The sequence below is a fragment of the Pelodiscus sinensis genome, chromosome 10 (assembly GCF_052426305.1).
Source record: "Pelodiscus sinensis isolate ZL-2025 chromosome 10, ASM5242630v1, whole genome shotgun sequence".
Taxonomy (NCBI): Eukaryota; Metazoa; Chordata; order Testudines; family Trionychidae; genus Pelodiscus; species Pelodiscus sinensis.
Window position 1 is genome coordinate 3453209 of NC_143061.1, and position 13243 is coordinate 3466451.

At 52.0% G+C, this 13243-nt stretch overlaps 1 protein-coding gene across 4 annotated transcripts in view; it reads right to left on the bottom strand.

Annotated features, from left to right (window-relative positions):
* The window catches only part of TP63 (tumor protein p63), a 187284-nt gene extending 176849 nt beyond the window's left edge, over positions 1–10435 (bottom strand). For all 4 annotated transcript variants that reach the window (XM_075938257.2, XM_075938256.2, XM_089780696.1 and 1 more), the window contains exon 1: positions 10417–10435. The gene's annotated coding sequence lies outside the window, so the exon portion shown is untranslated. The remainder of the gene's footprint in view (positions 1–10416) is intronic.
* Positions 10436–13243: the final 2808 nt, after the last annotated feature.

Consider the following 13243-nt stretch of genomic DNA (forward strand, 5'->3'; position numbering starts at 1 on the left):
GTCCTGTATTTTGTTTAATCTGCTTAAAAATCGGCTTAGGCTTGCGATTAGCATCACGTTTTACATTTCTTGTGGTCCAAATTGTGCAGAGGAGGAGATAGTGAATTCCTTCCAGGAATGTTTAGCAGTAAACAAATCACTGAAAAGCAAACCACGCTGCAGACTGGAAGGTTTTGAGAGTATAAACATCACTGCCATGGCAATCCCTGAAAACACTCAGACATATTGCGAGACTCTGCCGCCCTCAGACATATTGCAAATGAGTAAAGAGGAGCTAAGATAACTTCCCAGTTGGGACAGAAGGACATACGGCACGGCAGACACACAGCTAGATCACATTTGGCTGCTTAAGGCAACATCTGTTTGTATTGGCACATGGAAAAACACCAGCAGCTCCTTACGTTCTGGGAAAAAGCCCTAGAATTACAGCTCAGACATCAGAAATCGCCACATACACAAACCTGCCAGCCAGCATTTCAGTCAAATCCGTCATTCTCTTAAAAACCTGACAATGTGCCTCTTACGACAAAGAGACTTTAACTCCAGATTACAGAGGGAGACCTCAGAACTTTTATTTTTGCTAAAATTCGACACGTTGCAAATGGGCCTTAATCGAGTTGATAATTATCTTAGGGTATGTCTACACAGCAAAGTTATTTCGAAATAACAGCCGTTATTTCGAAATCACTTTCCTAGAGTTGACACAGTCATTCCGTTATTTCGAAATTAATTCGAAATAGCAGAGGGCTTATTTCGAAATTGGTAAACCTCATTCCACAAGTAATAGCGCCAATTTAGAAATTGCTATTTCAAAATAAGTGCTGCGTAGATGCTTATTTCGAAACAGCGGGCCTCCAGCCCTTCCCAGGGTGCCCTGCTGGCTGCCCTGGCCACAAGGTAATTTCTGACCTGATGCCCTGCCGGAACTGGTTCCACCATCCTTAAATGCAATTCAACATCCACTCAGTGTGGACGCGCCATTTCAAAATAGCGTTTTTCTATTTCGAAATGCGTTTTGTATGTAGACGCGTTATTTCAAAATAAGCTATTGCGAATTAACTATTTCTTAATTAGATATTTTGAAATAACGCTGTAGTGTAGACATACCCTTGCACATTACAAAGACGGGGCTGATGGGGTCTCTACTTACTTAATAACCCCTGAAGGTGCTAACAGCTCTCTGAGCGATATCCTTCCTGTTTTAGTAATAGAGACGTAGCTGTGTTAGTCTGGTCTATCTGAAAGAAAACACAGGACTATGTAGCACTTTAAAGACTAACAAGATGGTTTATCTGATTTGAGGAAGTGGGTCTGGCCCACGCAAGCTCATCTTGTTAGTCGTTAAACCATCTTGTTAGTCGTTAAAGTGCTACATAGTCCTGTCTTTTCTTCCTGTTTTAGGAATCTAGCTATTGACTTTGATTTTTATCTGCTTAGGTTTAAGTACCCATTCTCCAGATACTTAACGATGCTCTGTCTCCCACCCGCTCCCTTTTTCTTTCTCTCCCTCCTCTGCTTCCCCCTCCTATTTATTCTGAGTGTTCATATCCCTTACTCAAAACTCCAGCCATCTGAAGAAGTGGGCTGTGCCCACGAAAGCTCATGATCCCATCTACACCATGGGTTCCCAAACTGGGGGGGCATGCTCCCTTGGGGTGGGCATGAAGAAATTCCAGGGGGGGGTGCGAGGCGACTCAGCTACATACACACCCCATCAATCCCACCCCACGTTTTGCTGCTATTTTTTGGGGAGAGGGGGGCGTGAGGGTTTCTCAAAAATCAAAAAGGGGGGCGTGATGCCGAATATTTTGGGAACCACTGACTACATGTTTCGTTAGTCAACAAAGTGCTACCAGACCATTTGTCCCCCCCCACCTTTTGATATTCATAGTGACCCCAGATTAGCCACTTAATTGACTCATACAGTAAGCAATTTCCTCCTTCCTTGTCGCTTCCCCCCCTCACTCTCACCGTCTGTTGTATGTCATTTATTTTTACCTTCTTTCATTGCATCTCTCTGTTATAAAGTGGTCACGCCAATTCACTTTCAGAATACGATCTGAGGAAGTCGGGCTGGCCCACGAAAGCGCATCACCTACTAAAGCATCTTGTTAGTCTTTAAAGTGCTGCGTGACTGCTTTTTTGTTTGACCGAGATCAGACCAACACGGCCACCTCTCTGTGACTAGATTTAAAAAGTGCAAGTGCCACCCTGCTGAGGAATCAGCGTGGGTGTGTAACAGCCTGCCGGGGCCCTACCTGGTAAGCTAAGCCCATTGCAGTCCAAGGAAAGACCCCCAGATAGGGGGGACTAGCTGGAAGAAGAGTTGGCCACCCTGGGGGTATTGCCGTTCCCCCCAACAATTGGACTCTTGGGAAAAAACCGGGAGAGTTTTCAGTGTAAGTGAAGCCGCGTGTGCAGTGCGACAGCTCGTGTTTCTCTCGACGGCAGGGACAGATGCCTGGGGTCACTGGTTAGCTCTGCTGCTCTCACAGCGAAGTACTGACGTGCCCCGAACTGGACTCACTTTGTGCCTGGAGCAGCCCCCTTCCCTGCCTGAGTAGCCCGCGGGCTACTCGTGCCAGAAGGGGCTTGATCCTCCCCACCTGTGTGACATGGCCACCTGCGAGGGAGAGGGCAGCGCATGATGAAATCTACAGCCCTCACCTTCTGAGCTTCCTGCCCCGCCTCCCCTCCCTCCCTCAGCCTGCTTGGCTCAGTGAATTTGAAACCAGTGCTGCTGAAGCTCCCAGCCCTGCGACTGGTATGCCAGAGACACCCCTTGCGGGTAGAGCAAAGACCAGCCAGCGAGGAGGGGCAGAGAAGAGCCAATTAGCTTTGCAATTGGTGTGGCCCGGGAGGCGGGGTGAGAGCCAGCAGAGGAAAAGCTGCCTTTGCTGGTGGCTGGCTGGCGAGGGGGAAGAGGAGGAAGCCACAGGGCACCAGAAACTGCTCCCCTTTGCTGCTTGCCAAAAATGCCCCCCCCCCCCAGGAGCTCTGGTTCTCACCCAGCGGCTCCTGATTCCGGCAGCAGTTTGCCTGGGCCCGGCAAGGCTCACGAAGCCCAACAAAAGACCCAGGCTTGGCCTTTTGTTGGGTTGGATGGGCCTGCATTCCTTGCACTCCGGGGCGGGGGAGCGGAGTAAACCAAGCGCTGCCCGTGTTGCTCTCACTCCTGGCTAGTGGGGAGGCAGGAGACAGTGTCCTGCTCCGCTAGGAAACTTTGGGGGGAGGCTGCAGCCCCACCTCTCCCCCTTTAACATGGTGCCCCCGTCTCGTAGCCAGAGTCTTTGCCCTTTTCCCGCAGGTCCTGGGTGCAGCCCAGCGCTTGGGCCAGACTTCTGGGGCGCTTGCATGGCCCTGGCGCAGAGCTCACACACAGGAGCTAATCTCTGGGCAAACAGGCCCCGCTGTGCACACCAACCGGCACTGTGCCTTCGGGATGGGCCCCCCCGCCGGGGACTGAGTCACTTCCTGGGGAGCTGCCGTGTGCAGCCGCCCGGCCGGGCGTTTGCGCTGCGCCCGCTTTTCCCCAGGCCCTGCTCCCTAGGGCCGGGACTAGAGTCAGCATGCCCAGGTGGTGCTTTGCTTCCCGGTCCTTGGAGAGGAAAGCAAGGACCATCCATCTCCAAAGGACCCACCTGCACCGTCCCAAACGGCCCTCGCAGCTCCCTCCCCCTATGTGGTAGGCGGCTGGGTGGAGCGAAAGGCTGGCTGGCCCTATTCCCTGCCTCTCTGTTAGATTCAGGAGGTGGTTAGCTGCCCCGGGCAGCTGGATTTGCTAGGGGGTGGCTGGCCGGCTCACCCCCTTCCATAGAATCCTAGAATCCCAGGGTTGGGAGAGACCTCAGGAGTCATCACGTCCAGCCCCCTGCCCAAGGCAGGACCAACTCAACTCAATCAACCCAGCCAGGGCTTGGTCAAGCCGGGACTTAAACACCTCTAGGGATGGAGATTCCACCCCCTCCCTAGGGAACCCAGCCCAGTGCTTCACCACCAGCCTAGGGAAATTGGTTTTCCTAAAATCCATCCCAGACCTCCCCCTTCGGGGGCAGTGCCAGGATCAACAGCTCTCTGACACGCAAGGGTCTCTTGCGAAGGGATGCTGGAGCATTGTCTGCCCCACCCACCTGCATTCTGCAGCGGTGGGGCCAGCCCCGGTCCTGCTGCTGCTGAGAGCTGTCCGAAACCAAGGTACAGACCAGACTGAGGAGCAGCAGCAGTAGCCCGTGTCGAGTCTGCACCTTCGTCCGGGGCTAGGTTTCCTCTCCACGCAGCCCACGGCGCATCGGTTCAAGAACCAAGCTGGATGAGGGTCATTTAAGGGCCTCCGGTCCTTAGGAGCTCAATCCTTGAGGGGGCCATTTAGGGATCCGGGGCAAATCTGTCAGGGATGGTACTTGGTCCTGCCATGAGGGTAGAGAACTGGATTCGATGACCTGGCAAGGTCACTTCTAGCTCTAGGAGATAGGTATATCTCCATGGCTACGTCTACACTGCAGGCTTTTCGCACAAGAACAACTGTTCTCGCACAAAAACTTGCAGAGCGGCTACACTGCACACACATTCTTGCGCAAGTAAATTTACAGTAAAGCATCGGAAACCAGAGCTTCTTGTGCAAGAGTTATTCCTCCCCCCACATGGAATAAGCCCTCGTGCGCAAGAGCTCTTCCACAAGAAGGCAGTGTAGACAGGCAACAGTGGTTTCTTGTGCAAGAGAGCGTTCACACTGCCACGGATGCTCTTCTGCAAAAGCACATCTCTTCCACAAAAGCATATGGCCGTGTGGATGCTCTCTCGTACAAGAACTCTTGCGCAAAACTGTTTTTGCGTAAGAAGCCTGCAGTGTAGATGTAGCCCATATGTTTAAGAGGTTTTTACACGTAAGCCCCTCCATTCCCTTTATCACAAACGGCTAACCCTCTGAGCCCAGAGTTTTCAAGAGAGTTCATGCTAATGCAGAGCTCAAACACAGGACCTTTCAGCCAAGCAGCTAAAAGTTGGAGAAAGTTATGAATGTCTGCAAATGGGGAATTGGAATGGAAAAGTTCAGACAACCTCAACTCCGGCTCTCTTCTATGGAATATGGTGGCTGACACGATGTCAGGAATGGGGCTTGCTTCTTTGAAGGAGACTTTTACTCATTGTAAATGCCACCTTCTCCACATTCACACAAGCAGCTGCCCTAAACTCTGGAGACAAAGGTAAGAATCGGTCTCGGCACTGCTCTTGGCAAATTTTAGTGACACGCCCTCCGTGTTCTTACAGGAAGTGCTCCTATTCACACAAAGGAATACGTATTTAAACAGCCAAATGTCTTTTACAATACAAAAGCATTTCACCGATCCAATTATTTTGCAGGTTCTCACACACTATACAACTGGAATGGAATAAGCACTGCTCTTCTGCTGTGTGTCTTAATCCCTGTACTGCTAGAACTCAGTGGAGAGTCTGCTTTTGCTCTGCTTTGGAGACTCTTCCTGGCTGTCGTGCACCGCACAGGAGAACTGGGAAGGTGCTCAGGGTTTATAGATTTGTGTAAGGCCATAAATAGCATTTATAACCCTATAGATCTCGTGCCACTTATTGATATAGCGCAGAGCTGGGCAAAATGCAGCCATGGGGCCAGATCTGGTCCTCCTAACACTTTGACCTGGCCCGCAGGCTGCATCTGGCCACGTTCTATTTATATCTTGCTGCCTCTGCCACCGAATTTCCAGGCAGTGGCTCAGGCAGCAGGATCCTTTTAAAATGGCTCCCAGACATGGCACTACCCTGGCAGGGGCCAGAGTTGTAAGCCCTTTAAATAGCCGCAGTAATCCCGGACAGCTGCCAGGCAACGCAGCAGCAGCAGCAGGCCCAGGAGCTGCAAGCTCTTAGCTGTGTTTTTAATTCAAAGCCTCCAGCCCCAGGCAGCTGTGGGGAGAGGCAAGTCCCCGGCCCCGCCCCTTCCACCTCAGGCCCCGCCCCTTTGGGGCAGAGCCGGCCTGTGACCACAAATTAAATTATGTGCTCCCCTCCTGGCAAAAATGCCTGCCCACCCCGATCTAGAGGAAAGTTAAAGCTTTCCAATGCACGGAGGTAGATGCAAAGGCACAGCCGATACGCGGGCTGTGAATAGTGCTGGATTCAAGATGCCACAGAGCAATTGCACACAAGGGGACTCGGAGGAATTTCCCACTGCCCACCTGCTCTTGAAACGTCAGGGGGGAATCCCACATGCCCCGGGATGATGGGAGGTCACTGAAAAACCCCGTAAAAATTGCAGCTGCAGGTTATTTTGAATGGCACTGAGATAAATGTGAAGTGGATTATTTCGAGGCAGAGAAGTGGAGCTTTTCGGATGCTCTTCAAGGAGCTAGCGGCACAGACACCTCCCACCCCAGCCTGATCGTACGCAGGGAAGCTGGTTCCCAGAGGCCGCGTAGATAAAAAGGGCTTGTGGATGCACTGGGCTGGGATGCAGGAGATCTGGCCTTGTTCCCCAGCTCTTCCCATGTGACCTTGGAGAGTCGCAGAGTCCTTCCGTGCCTCAGTGTCCAACCTGCAAAATGGGGCTGCTGCTTCCTTCCCCACCCCCACGCTCTCTCCCGCTCATCTGGGTGGCCTGCACGCCCCTGAGGGAGGACTGTGTGTGGGTCATCTGTCCTAAAGAACACGTGGCAGGGCTGCCCTTACCCACAGGCAGAATACGCAGCTACGTGGGGCACCCGAAAATTTGGGGCCACCCACCTGCCTCTTCCTATCCCTGTTCTGTGGCCAGGGGCGGTCGGTGAAGGCAAGCCCCCAGCCCCACCTCAAGCCCCGCCCCTTCTGCTAGGCCCCGCCTCTTTTCCGCCCCCTGGGGTGGCAGGGCAGCGCGCTGTGCGTGTGCTCCCCCCTTCCAACCACAGGGAGGGGAGGGGAAGAGAGGGGAATGGGTACGCGCTCGCCGCAGCCTCCCCTGCCCCAGAGGAAGACGCACCACGCCATGCAGCCCAGCCTCCCCAGCCCCGGAGTATGGGCGGGGCTATCCCTGGCGGTTTGGGACGGTGGAACTTTCCCCCGCCTTACATACCCGACACCCCTGTCTCTGGCTCTGCTTCCTTCGGAGAGGGTCTAGTTAACTTAACAGTGACAAAGCCGGCCAGAGCTCAGAACAGACACTGAACCTGTGAAAGAGCCATGCCGGTGACCAGAGAACCACTTCACACATATTTGTCAACATCCCCTTTGTTTGCCAGATATCTGCTGCCAGTTTCTGAATTTAGGCACGTCTACACTAGGAAACGATTTCGAAATAACTTCACATTTCGAAATTCAAAATAATAGCTCCCGAAATAACAACATCGAAAGAGTCTGTGCCCACTATGGGAGAGCCTCGAAATGACAGAGACCCACTCCCGTAACGTGGACACGCGACCTCGACGTAAATCCCCAGGAAGCACTGGGGAGTAATTACTGCGAATGACTCTGGGGAGCAGTTATTTCGAAATAGCAGCAGCGGAGCATCCACACGACCACTATTTTGAAATAACGGTTTCCAAATAAGCGTTATTCCCCGAGGAAAGCAGGAGTCCAGATTTCAAAATAACTGGTTCGTTATTTCGAAATAACAGGCTTGGTCGTGTGGATGCTCCACTTGTTGTTTCGAAAGCAGGGGGCGTTATTTCAAAATAACTCCCTAGTGGAGATTAGGGTTTACTGCGTTAGTCTACAGGATCTTAGGGTGTGTCTACACAGCACCCAAAACTTGAAGTGAGATATGTAGTTTGTGCTACGCTATGCAAACTGCATAGCTTATTTCAAGGCTATTTCGAAATAGGCTATTTTGAAATTTGGTGCTCTCTACACAGCGCCAAATTTAGAAATAACACTATTTTCGAGTTAAACGAGGTTTACAGGGATGGCAAAATAGCACGCCCGTTATTTCGAAAAATATTTCGAAATAATGGGGGCGTTTCTAAGATGCGGGGCAGCTATTTCGGGATTCCTCAGTATCCCGAAATATCTCCGCTGTGCAGACGTGCCCTTATTGGAATCGTGCGTTAAAAATATTTCATTAGTGTGTTGCTGAAAGTCATAAAATCGCAGCTCTGAAAAAGCATCATTCAACCCCCTTTCTGGCAGGGGACTGGACTCGTTGACCTCTCGAGGTCCCTTCCAGCTCTAGGGTTCTATGAATTCCAGTAGGAGCCTGGGTTTCCTGTTTTTAACATCCTGCGAACTTATGCACAGGCGTAACCCTGGGCTGAAAGTGTCAGACCATTTCTAACCTGCCAGTGCCCCAGTAAAACAAACAGGATCCCAGAGAGCCACTGGTTGCTGCCATGTAAACATATTTGCTGACAAGGTATGAAGAAATTAGTAATTCCGCTTCGAGCCAACCGTTCGCCTGCAGCTTACATCACCTCTCGCGGAGAAAAATATTGACCCTCTTCCAGTGTCAACAGAGAGGCAAATCCTGCCATGGATAAAGCAGTCACAGAGAAACACCAACCTCTGCCTACAGCAGGGAAGAAAAATACACCGCTGCCAAGGGCTGTGGCCTTTAGTAGGAATTGTTACTGCAGAAGAATCCCTTCCCGGATCTCTGGAACTCCTCGCCGGAGGATGTTGTGAAGGCCAGAACTTTAACAGGGTTCAGAAAAGAACTAGCTACATTCAGGAGGTTGGGTCCATCAATACTTATTAGCCAAGGGTGAGTAGGAATGGTGTTCCTGGCCTCTGTTTGTCAGAGACTGGAAATGGGTGACAGGAGAGGGATGACTTGATGATTCCCTGTTCTGTTCACTCCCTCTGGGGCATCTGGCATTGGCCACTGTGGGCAGACAGGACGCTGGGCTAGATGGACCTTTGGTCTGACCCAGTGTGGCCGTGCTGATGTTCTTATGTTGTACTGCCCCAAGCATTTCCTGACCACCTTATTTCTCCTCAGCATCCTTCTGCATCGGACAGCCTTGCAGACCTTTCCCCCCAGCGCCTTCCCTGTAGGCAGACGCCTCCTCCCGCCCTCCTCTCCTCCTGAGCAAAGAGCAGCCTGTTTCATAGCGTGGCCGTCACATGATTTCTGACTTCTACGGTCGGGCTCCCAGCTCAGCCGCTCTTGGGGAGAGGGCATCCCCTAGGAACCTCTCCCTCCGCAAAGGCCTCATCTCCGGAGGAGGCGGCTTAGCAGGACCTACCCTTAGAGAGGCTGGGACGCTCTGTTACCTTTGGCTATGGGAGCGCCGGGCCGGGGAGAGCTTGCAGCTGGCTTCTGTGCTCAACCATGAGCATTGCTCTCTCCCCTACGGACACTACACCCTGGCTAGCGTAACTGCAGAAGGGGCATAATCTTGTGTGGTGTTCCTACGCTCTTACACCTTTGCTGCCTGGGCACAGCTCTTAGGAGAACCGGGGGGGTTTAGGCTCCCGAGCCGTCAATCCAACCCCTTTACCAACCCTCCATTCCCTTTAGATTAGGAGAAGAAAGAGGCAGATCAGCCTTTCTTCATAAGCCTGCAGCGTAGGGAAGAGAGCTAAAGGAAGAGCTCAATGCACCGTGGCCCCTCCTGGCGCTCGCTGAACGCCAAGAGAATTGTTGATATCACAGATATTGTAAATCCACGACAGGCAAGTACGACAGGCCACCTTCCCACCCCCGGGCAAACACGAAACCCAGAAGGTTCCATGAGTAGCTGAAGAACTCCTCAGGTGAGGGCGTCAGCCCCACAGGAACGATGTCGTTACGAAGCCAGCTGCAATTTCTTATACGGGGGGGATGAGATGCACTGCAGCCCTTTGCTCCCAGTTTGGAGTGTTCCCTCAGAGAGCTGCTCTCCTCATCGAATCCACACACCCAGGGTGTGTCTAGACTACAGGGTTTTGTCGGAAAAAGGGGACTTTTGTCGACAAAACTGTACCTGCGTCTACACTACCGCTGAGTTCTGTCGATACATAATGTCGACAGAACTCAGCCGTTTTGTCGATGGGTGTAAACCTCATTCTACGAAGACTAATGCCTTTTGTCGACTGAGTTCTGTCGCCAGAAGGCGTTATTGCATCTACACTGTCCTTTGCCTCTACACTGTCATGTCGACAAAGCGGCTTGCTTTGTCGACAGAACTGGATGCAGTCTAGATGCTCTTTGTTGACAGAAGCTTTGTCGACAGTATCTGTCGACAAAACTTCTGCCGACAAAGGCCTGTCGTCTAGACGTGCCCCCAGTGAAGTGGCAGGCGGCTCTTCCCGTTTGGGACAAAGGTTCAGCTGGACTTTGTAAACCAGATGAAAGTCCAGGTTAGGGAGGGTCATATCCAAAAAAGGGACAAAGGTCTAGTCTGGGTTGGTGCTTCTCCGGCCTGACCCATTGGCCCCACCTCAAACTGAGGCTGTTACCTTTGCTGAGTTCTCGCCTTCTGGCTTCTAAGGAAGGCAAAAGGGCGTGGCACTTACCAGCCCCGCCTTGGCTTAAAAACCTGCAAAACCTCTTTCCTGGCAAGGCTGCGTAGCCACTTCTGACGAAGGCACGGTGGTTTCCTTTGCCTTTGTGGAGGTTCGAGCCCTTTGGAGGTAGCCGTTGTCATTGGCAGACAGGCCTGCACGGAGGAAGCACAGAAGAAAAAGAATAAAAGTCAGGACCATAACACGGTATGTCACGCAGACAAAAGCCGCGGTGACGGGGAAAGAAAACAACCACCGCCATGACTCACTCCTTTCACACGGCTGCTGTCTGCCCCACATCCAAGGTGGTGGTGGAATAAGTCATTGAGGGGGGAGGGTGTCAGCTGCCACAGTTGTCAGGCTTGAGTTACGTTCTGTGTGCAGATGAGCTGAGGTAACTCCAGCCATGGGCTCCAGCCACTTGCAGGAGCAATGAGGAAATGACCCTTCCCCTATCACCCGTTTCCAACTTCTGGCAGTCAGAGGCTAGGGACACCATTCCTACCCATCCTGGCCAATAGATACATAAATGTATCGAGCTCTTTTTTGAACCCTGTTAAAGACCTGGCCTTCACAACATCCTCTGGCAAGGAGTTCCACAGGTTGACTGTGCACTGAGTGAAGAAAAACTTCCTTTGGTTTGTTTTAAACCTGCTGCCTATTCATTTCATTTGGTGACCCCTAGTTCTTATATTGTGGGAACAAGTAAATTACTTTTCCTTATCCACTTTTCCACACCAGTTATGATTTTATAGACCTCTGTCCTATCCCCCCTCAGTCTCCTCTTTTCTAAGCTGAAAAGTCCCAGGTTTTTTAATCTCTTTTCATATGGGACCCGTTCCAAACCTCTCACCATTTTTGTTGTCCTTTTCTGAACGTTTTCCAATGCCAATCTTTCTTTTCTGAAATGAGGTGACTGCATCTGTACGCAGTATTCAAGATGTGGGCGTACCGTGGTTTTATACAGAGGCAATAAGATATTTTCTGTCTTACTCTCTATCCCTTTTTTAATGACTCCTAACATTCTGTTTGCTTTTTGACTGCCGCTGCACACGGAGTGGATGTTTCCAGAGAACTGTCCACAATGACTCCAAGTTCTGCCTCTTGAGTCGTTGTAGCTGAATTAGTCCCGTAATGGAGAAGGCATTAACCTCTGGAACCTGAGGCTTTGGGTTTGAGTCCCCCTCACCCTTACTCTAGGAGCAACGGGTCAGCCACCACTACCTGCCCCTGGGCTGGAGCTGGTGGGGCAGGGCACAGTCAACCTGTGGAACTCCTTGCTGGAGGATGTTGTGGAGGCCAGGACTTTAACAGGGTTCAAAAGAGAGCTAGATAGATTTATGGAGGTTAGGTCCATCAATAGCTATTAGCCAGGATGGGCAGGGATGGTGTCCCTAACCTCTGTTTGCCAAGGTTGGAAATGGATGACAGGAGAGGAAACATTTGTTAATTCCCTCTGGGGGATCAGGCATTGGCCTCAGCTGGCAGACAGGATACCTGGCTCGTCTGACCCAGTCTGGCCCTTCTGATGTTGCTCTGGGGCTGTACTCAGCTACCACGCAGCTACCTGGCTGTGTGCCGGTGCCGAGCCGCAGTGCAAACCCAGGACAAGCCACCGGACCTGGGAGCAGCCAGGCAGGACAAGACCGTGCTGCGTCCTCTACCGCCAGTGTCCATCACACAGCCACAGGGACACAGCCTAGGAGAGCCATGCCAAGCGGTGTGCACTCGCAAGGGCCTCCTCCCTCTGAGCTCTGACCCCTGGAGACTCTGAGGCCACCAGGCACCTGAGTGAGTGATGCAGGGACATCGAAAAATGCGGGGCTACAGTTCAGACAGGCCCCAGAAAACAGGGAGGAAAGACACAGGAGAGGAAACAACGCCACTCTGCTAAGGACTCAGTCTGAGACGCTCACACCCCTCTCCAAAGAAGCCGTCACCGAAGGTTAGTCCCGACACAAGCCAGTTTGCTGAGCGTTAACAGCTGCTCTGCCATTCTAGCTCACGGGGGCCGAAGCGCATCCCTTTCCAGCGAACTTGGCTCCAGCAGCCGGCGTGAGGGCAGGGGACAGGCGGGTCCTGAAGGGGAATCACCCACAGCTGTTTGAGAGAAAGGGCCAAAGTTTCTCCCCCCGACGCTAGCCTCCCCCGCAGCAGGTTATGTTTCTGAAGCCAGGGTCACCGCATACTGGCTCCCCCTGACTCTGAGTCACTTTCAGAGTCTATTTCTGCGGCATTCCCTCCAGCCGGGATGGATCGCAGCTGGGGCTGGAATTAGACAGGACACAGGTGTTGCCACCTGCTCCGACGTCTGCCATTCTTCTGCGCTGCAGTGAGAGCCCCCTGATTTTTCAGGGAGACTATTTATTCCTCGGGAGCAAGACGGAAAGGGATCGGCGTCAAAAGGGAATGGAGTCAAAACAGTATACGGTTCCCCAACCTCCTCATGAGCATAGATACCTCCTGTGCAGCTAGCTGGCCACTGCCCCCAGGGGCATCCGCTAAAAAGCCCCGGGAATTGGGGTGACATTGGAATGTACTGAGCCCAAGAAACTGGAATCCGGATCAAGCCGCAGTGGTTTTATTTTTGTTCACATGGACCTAAAACAACCTCCTGGGAAGTCAAACTGTGGATTGGAGGCAAAAGACCGGACGCATTTCAAACCAACCATAAAAATGGGATTTCCAGACCTCGACACCTTCACAGTATAAGTCCAGAGCGGTAGCTGCATCAGGGAACGTCTACACAGCACGGTTATTTTGGGATACCGGACGAATCCCGAAGTAGCTACCCCGCGTGTTAACAAGCTACCCATTATTTCAAAATATGTTTCAAAAT